Here is a 5,000-nt window from a genome sequence, read left to right as displayed (position 1 = left end):
CTAAGCAGGGTTGGGCCTGGTTAGTACCTGGATGGGAGACCGCCTGGGAATACCAGGTGTTGTAGGCTTTTAATTTTTTCTCACAGTCCGGGGAGAGCTTTTTGCCATGTGTTTCTTGCTCATCATCAAAGCTTTAAACCCTTGTTTGAACCTTCTCACCTTCTCTGTCCTGTCCCAGGGCTTATAATTCTTTCTGTCTGACGACAAGCAGCAGCAGCAGCAGCAGCAGCAGCAGCAGCAGCAGCAGCAGCAGCAGCAGCAGCAGCAACAGAATAAGAGAAGTAAAATAAAAAACTTTCACACCTGCGGCCATACCACCATGAAAGCGCCTGATCTCGTCTGATCACGGAAGCTAAGCAGGGTTGGGCCTGGTTAGTACCTGGATGGGAGACCGCCTGGGAATACCAGGTGTTGTAGGCTTTTAATTTTTTCTCACAGTCCGGGGAGAGCTTTTTGCCATGTGTTTCTTGCTCATCATCAAAGCTTTAAACCCTTATTTGAACCTTCTCACCTTCTCTGTCCTGTCCCAGGGCTTATAATTCTTTTTGTCTGACGACAAGCAGCAGCAGCAGCAGCAGCAGCAGCAGCAGCAGCAGCAGCAACAGAATAAGAGAAGTAAAATAAAAAACTTTCACACCTGCGGCCATACCACCCTGAAAGCGTCCGATCTCGTCTGATCTCGGAAGCTAAGCAGGGTTGGGCCTGGTTAGTACCTGGATGGGAGACCGCCTGGGAATACCAGGTGTTGTAGGCTTTTAATTTTTTCTCACAGTCCGGGGAGAGCTTTTTGCCATGTGTTTCTTGCTCATCATCAAAGCTTTAAACCCTTGTTTGAACCTTCTCACCTTCTCTGTCCTGTCCCAGGGCTTATAATTCTTTCTGTCTGACGACAAGCAGCAGCAGCAGCAGCAGCAGCAGCAGCAGCAGCAGCAGCAGCAGCAGCAGCAGCAGCAGCAGCAGCAGCAGCAGCAGCAGCAGCAGCAGCAGCAGCAGCAGCAGCAGCAGCAGCAGCAGCAGCAGCAGCAGCAGCAGCAGCAGCAGCAGCAGCAGCAGCAGCAGCAGCAGCAGCAGAATAAGAGAAGTAAAATAAAGAGCTTTCACACCTGCGGCCATACCACCCTGAAAGCGCCTGATCTCGGAAGCTAAGCAGGGTTGGGCCTGGTTAGTACCTCGATGGGAGACCGCCTGGGAATACCAGCTGTTGTAGGCTTTTTCTTTTCTCACAGTCCGGGGAGAGCTTTTTGCCACGTGTTTCTTGCTCATCATCAAAGCTTTAAACCCTTATTTGAACCTTCTCACCTTCTCTGTCCTGTCCCAGGGCTTATAATTCTTTTTGTCTGACGACAAGCAGCAGCAGCAGCAGCAGCAGCAGCAGCAGCAGCAGCAACAGAATAAGAGAAGTAAAATAAAAAACTTTCACACCTGCGGCCATACAACCCTGAAAGCGCCCGATCTCGTCTGATCTCGGAAGCTAAGCAGGGTTGGGCCTGATTAGTACCTGGATGGGAGACCGCCTGGGAATACCAGGTGTTGTAGGCTTTTAATTTTTTCTCACAGTCCGGGGAGAGCTTTTTGCCATGTGTTTCTTGCTCATCATCAAAGCTTTAAACCCTTATTTGAACCTTCTCACCTTCTCTGTCCTGTCCCAGGGCTTATAATTCTTTTTGTCTGACGACAAGCAGCAGCAGCAGCAGCAGCAGCAGCAGCAGCAGCAGCAGCAGCAGCAACAGAATAAGAGAAGTAAAATAAAAAACTTTCACACCTGCGGCCATATCACCCTGAAAGCGCCCGATCTCGTCTGCTCTTGGAAGCTAAGCAGGGTTGGGCCTGGTTAGTACCTGGATGGGAGACCGCCTGGGAATACCAGGTGTTGTAGGCTTTTAATTTTTTCTCACAGTCCGGGGAGAGCTTTTTGCCATGTGTTTCTTGCTCATCATCAAAGCTTTAAACCCTTATTTGAACCTTCTCACCTTCTCTGTCCTGTCCCAGGGCTTATAATTCTTTCTGTCTGACGACAAGCAGCAGCAGCAGCAGCAGCAGCAGCAGCAACAGAATAAGAAAAGTAAAATAAAGAGCTTTCACACCTGTGGCAATACCACCCTGAAAGCGCCCGATCTCGTCTGATCTCGGAAGCTAAGCAGGGTTGGACCTGGTTAGTACCTGGATGGGAGACCGCCTGGGAATACCAGGTGTTGTAGGCTTTTTCTTTTCTCACAGTCCGGGGAGAGCTTTTTGCCATGTGTTTCTTGCTCATCATCAAAGCTTTAAACCCTTATTTGAACCTTCTCACCTTCTCTGTCCTGTCCCAGGGCTTATAATTCTTTCTGTCTGACGACAAGCAGCAGCAGCAGCAGCAGCAGCAGCAGCAGCAGCAGCAGCAACAGCAACAGAATAAGAGAAGTAAAATAAAAAACTTTCACACCTGCGGCCATACCACCACGAAAGCGCCCCATCTCGTCTGATCTCGGAAACTAAGCAGGGTTGGGCCTGGTTAGTACCTGGATGGGAGACCGCCTGGGAATACCAGGTGTTGTAGTCTTTTTCTTTTCTCACAGTCCGGGGAGAGCTTTTTGCCATGTGTTTCTTGCTCATCATCAAAGCTTTAAACCCTTATTTGAACCTTCTCACCTTCTCTGTGCAGTCCCAGGGCTTATAATTCTTTCTGTCTGACGACAAGCAGCAGCAGCAGCAGCAGCAGCCGCCGCAGCAGCAGCAGCAGCAGCAGCAGAATAAGAGAAGTAAAATAAAAAACTTTCACAACTGCGGCCATACCACCCTGAAAGCGCCTGATCTCGGAAGCTAAGCAGGGTTGGGCCTGGTTAGTACCTGGATGGGAGACCGCCTGGGAATACCAGGTGTTGTAGTCTTTTTCTTTTCTCACAGTCCGGGGAGAGCTTTTTGCCATGTGTTTCTTGCTCATCATCAAAGCTTTAAACCCTTATTTGAACCTTCTCACCTTCTCTGTCCTGTCCCAGGGCTTATAATTCTTTTTGTCTGACGACAAGCAGCAGCAGCAGCAGCAGCAGCAGCAGCAGCAGCAGCAACAGAATAAGAGAAGTAAAATAAAAAACTTTCACACCTGCGGCCATACCACCCTGAAAGCGCCCGATCTCGTCTGATCTCGGAAGCTAAGCAGGGTTGGGCCTGGTTAGTACCTGGATGGGAGACCGCCTGGGAATACCAGGTGTTGTAGGCTTTTAATTTTTTCTCACAGTCCGGGGAGAGCTTTTTGCCATGTGTTTCTTGCTCATCATCAAAGCTTTAAACCCTTATTTGAACCTTCTCACCTTCTCTGTCCTGTCCCAGGGCTTATAATTCTTTCTGTCTGACGACAAGCAGCAGCAGCAGCAGCAGCAGCAGCAGCAGCAGCAGCAGCAGCAGCAGCAGCAGCAGCAGCAGAATAAGAGAAGTAAAATAAAAAACTTTCACACCTGCGGCCATACCACCCTGAAAGCGCCAGATCTCGTCTGATCTTGGAAGCTAAGCAGGGTTGGGCCTGGTTAGTACCTGGATGGGAGACTGCCTGGGAATACCAGGTGTTGTAGGCTTTTAATTTTTTCTCACAGTCCGGGGAGAGCTTTTTGCCATGTGTTTCTTGCTCATCATCAAAGCTTTAAACCCTTATTTGAACCTTCTCACCTTCTCTGTCCTGTCCCAGGGCTTATAATTCTTTCTGTCTGACGACAAGCAGCAGCAGCAGCAGCAGCAGCAGCAGCAGCAGCAGCAGCAGCAGCAGCAGCAGCAGCAGCAGCAGAATAAGAGAAGTAAAATAAAAAACTTTCACACCTGCGGCCATACCACCCTGAAAGCGCCAGATCTCGTCTGATCTCGGAAGCTAAGCAGGGTTGGGCCTGGTTAGTACCTGGATGGGAGACTGCCTGGGAATACCAGGTGTTGTAGGCTTTTAATTTTTTCTCACAGTCCGGGGAGAGCTTTTTGCCATGTGTTTCTTGCTCATCATCAAAGCTTTAAACCCTTGTTTGAACCTTCTCACCTTCTCTGTCCTGTCCCAGGGCTTATAATTCTTTCTGTCTGACGACAAGCAGCAGCAGCAGCAGCAGCAGCAGCAGCAGCAGCAGCAGCAGCAGCAGCAGCAGCAGCAGCAGCAGCAGCAGCAGCAGCAGCAGCAGCAGCAGCAGCAGCAGCAGCAGCAGCAGCAGCAGCAGCAGCAGCAGCAGCAGCAGCAGCAGAATAAGAGAAGTAAAATAAAGAGCTTTCACACCTGCGGCCATACCACCCTGAAAGCGCCTGATCTCGGAAGCTAAGCAGGGTTGGGCCTGGTTAGTACCTCGATGGGAGACCGCCTGGGAATACCAGCTGTTGTAGGCTTTTTCTTTTCTCACAGTCCGGGGAGAGCTTTTTGCCACGTGTTTCTTGCTCATCATCAAAGCTTTAAACCCTTATTTGAACCTTCTCACCTTCTCTGTCCTGTCCCAGGGCTTATAATTCTTTTTGTCTGACGACAAGCAGCAGCAGCAGCAGCAGCAGCAGCAGCAGCAGCAGCAGCAGCAGCAGCAGCAGCAGCAGCAGCAACAGAATAAGAGAAGTAAAATAAAAAACTTTCACACCTGCGGCCATACAACCCTGAAAGCGCCCGATCTCGTCTGATCTCGGAAGCTAAGCAGGGTTGGGCCTGATTAGTACCTGGATGGGAGACCGCCTGGGAATACCAGGTGTTGTAGGCTTTTAATTTTTTCTCACAGTCCGGGGAGAGCTTTTTGCCATGTGTTTCTTGCTCATCATCAAAGCTTTAAACCCTTATTTGAACCTTCTCACCTTCTCTGTCCTGTCCCAGGGCTTATAATTCTTTTTGTCTGACGACAAGCAGCAGCAGCAGCAGCAGCAGCAGCAGCAGCAGCAGCAGCAGCAGCAGCAGCAACAGAATAAGAGAAGTAAAATAAAAAACTTTCACACCTGCGGCCATATCACCCTGAAAGCGCCCGATCTCGTCTGCTCTTGGAAGCTAAGCAGGGTTGGGCCTGGTTAGTACCTGGATGGGA

General features: G+C 49.9%; 10 non-coding genes and 5 pseudogenes across 10 annotated transcripts in view; all 15 read left to right on the top strand.

Annotated features, from left to right (window-relative positions):
• Positions 1–68, top strand: part of LOC128480042 (uncharacterized) — a 109-nt pseudogene extending 41 nt beyond the window's left edge.
• A 233-nt stretch (positions 69–301) lies between these two features.
• Positions 302–420, top strand: LOC128479399 (5S ribosomal RNA). Its single transcript, XR_008350279.1, has one exon. It is a non-coding gene; the product is annotated as a 5S ribosomal RNA (ribosomal RNA).
• A 215-nt stretch (positions 421–635) lies between these two features.
• Positions 636–754, top strand: LOC128477531 (5S ribosomal RNA). Its single transcript, XR_008348498.1, has one exon. It is a non-coding gene; the product is annotated as a 5S ribosomal RNA (ribosomal RNA).
• A 347-nt stretch (positions 755–1,101) lies between these two features.
• LOC128480628 (uncharacterized) lies at positions 1,102–1,210 on the top strand (annotated as a pseudogene).
• Positions 1,211–1,420: 210 nt separating this feature from the next.
• LOC128478730 (5S ribosomal RNA) lies at positions 1,421–1,539 on the top strand. Its single transcript, XR_008349635.1, has one exon. It is a non-coding gene; the product is annotated as a 5S ribosomal RNA (ribosomal RNA).
• A 221-nt stretch (positions 1,540–1,760) lies between these two features.
• On the top strand, positions 1,761–1,879 carry LOC128479247 (5S ribosomal RNA). Its single transcript, XR_008350130.1, has one exon. It is a non-coding gene; the product is annotated as a 5S ribosomal RNA (ribosomal RNA).
• A 203-nt stretch (positions 1,880–2,082) lies between these two features.
• Positions 2,083–2,201, top strand: LOC128478533 (5S ribosomal RNA). The gene has a single exon (XR_008349446.1). It is a non-coding gene; the product is annotated as a 5S ribosomal RNA (ribosomal RNA).
• Positions 2,202–2,420: 219 nt separating this feature from the next.
• On the top strand, positions 2,421–2,539 carry LOC128480283 (uncharacterized; annotated as a pseudogene).
• A 219-nt stretch (positions 2,540–2,758) lies between these two features.
• On the top strand, positions 2,759–2,867 carry LOC128480137 (uncharacterized; annotated as a pseudogene).
• A 210-nt stretch (positions 2,868–3,077) lies between these two features.
• On the top strand, positions 3,078–3,196 carry LOC128476474 (5S ribosomal RNA). Its single transcript, XR_008347484.1, has one exon. It is a non-coding gene; the product is annotated as a 5S ribosomal RNA (ribosomal RNA).
• Positions 3,197–3,429: 233 nt separating this feature from the next.
• On the top strand, positions 3,430–3,548 carry LOC128479318 (5S ribosomal RNA). The gene has a single exon (XR_008350202.1). It is a non-coding gene; the product is annotated as a 5S ribosomal RNA (ribosomal RNA).
• Positions 3,549–3,784: 236 nt separating this feature from the next.
• Positions 3,785–3,903, top strand: LOC128478883 (5S ribosomal RNA). The gene has a single exon (XR_008349781.1). It is a non-coding gene; the product is annotated as a 5S ribosomal RNA (ribosomal RNA).
• Positions 3,904–4,220: 317 nt separating this feature from the next.
• On the top strand, positions 4,221–4,329 carry LOC128480626 (uncharacterized; annotated as a pseudogene).
• A 237-nt stretch (positions 4,330–4,566) lies between these two features.
• On the top strand, positions 4,567–4,685 carry LOC128478729 (5S ribosomal RNA). Its single transcript, XR_008349634.1, has one exon. It is a non-coding gene; the product is annotated as a 5S ribosomal RNA (ribosomal RNA).
• Positions 4,686–4,912: 227 nt separating this feature from the next.
• LOC128479246 (5S ribosomal RNA) overlaps positions 4,913–5,000 on the top strand; it is a 119-nt gene continuing 31 nt past the window's right edge. Inside the window, exon 1 of the ribosomal RNA XR_008350129.1 lies at positions 4,913–5,000. This exon is cut by the window's right edge and continues 31 nt beyond it. This is a non-coding gene — a ribosomal RNA (5S ribosomal RNA).

The sequence above is a fragment of the Spea bombifrons genome, chromosome 2 (assembly GCF_027358695.1).
Source record: "Spea bombifrons isolate aSpeBom1 chromosome 2, aSpeBom1.2.pri, whole genome shotgun sequence".
Lineage (NCBI taxonomy): Eukaryota > Metazoa > Chordata > Amphibia > Anura > Pelobatidae > Spea > Spea bombifrons.
This window is presented reverse-complemented; position numbering and strand designations above follow the sequence as displayed.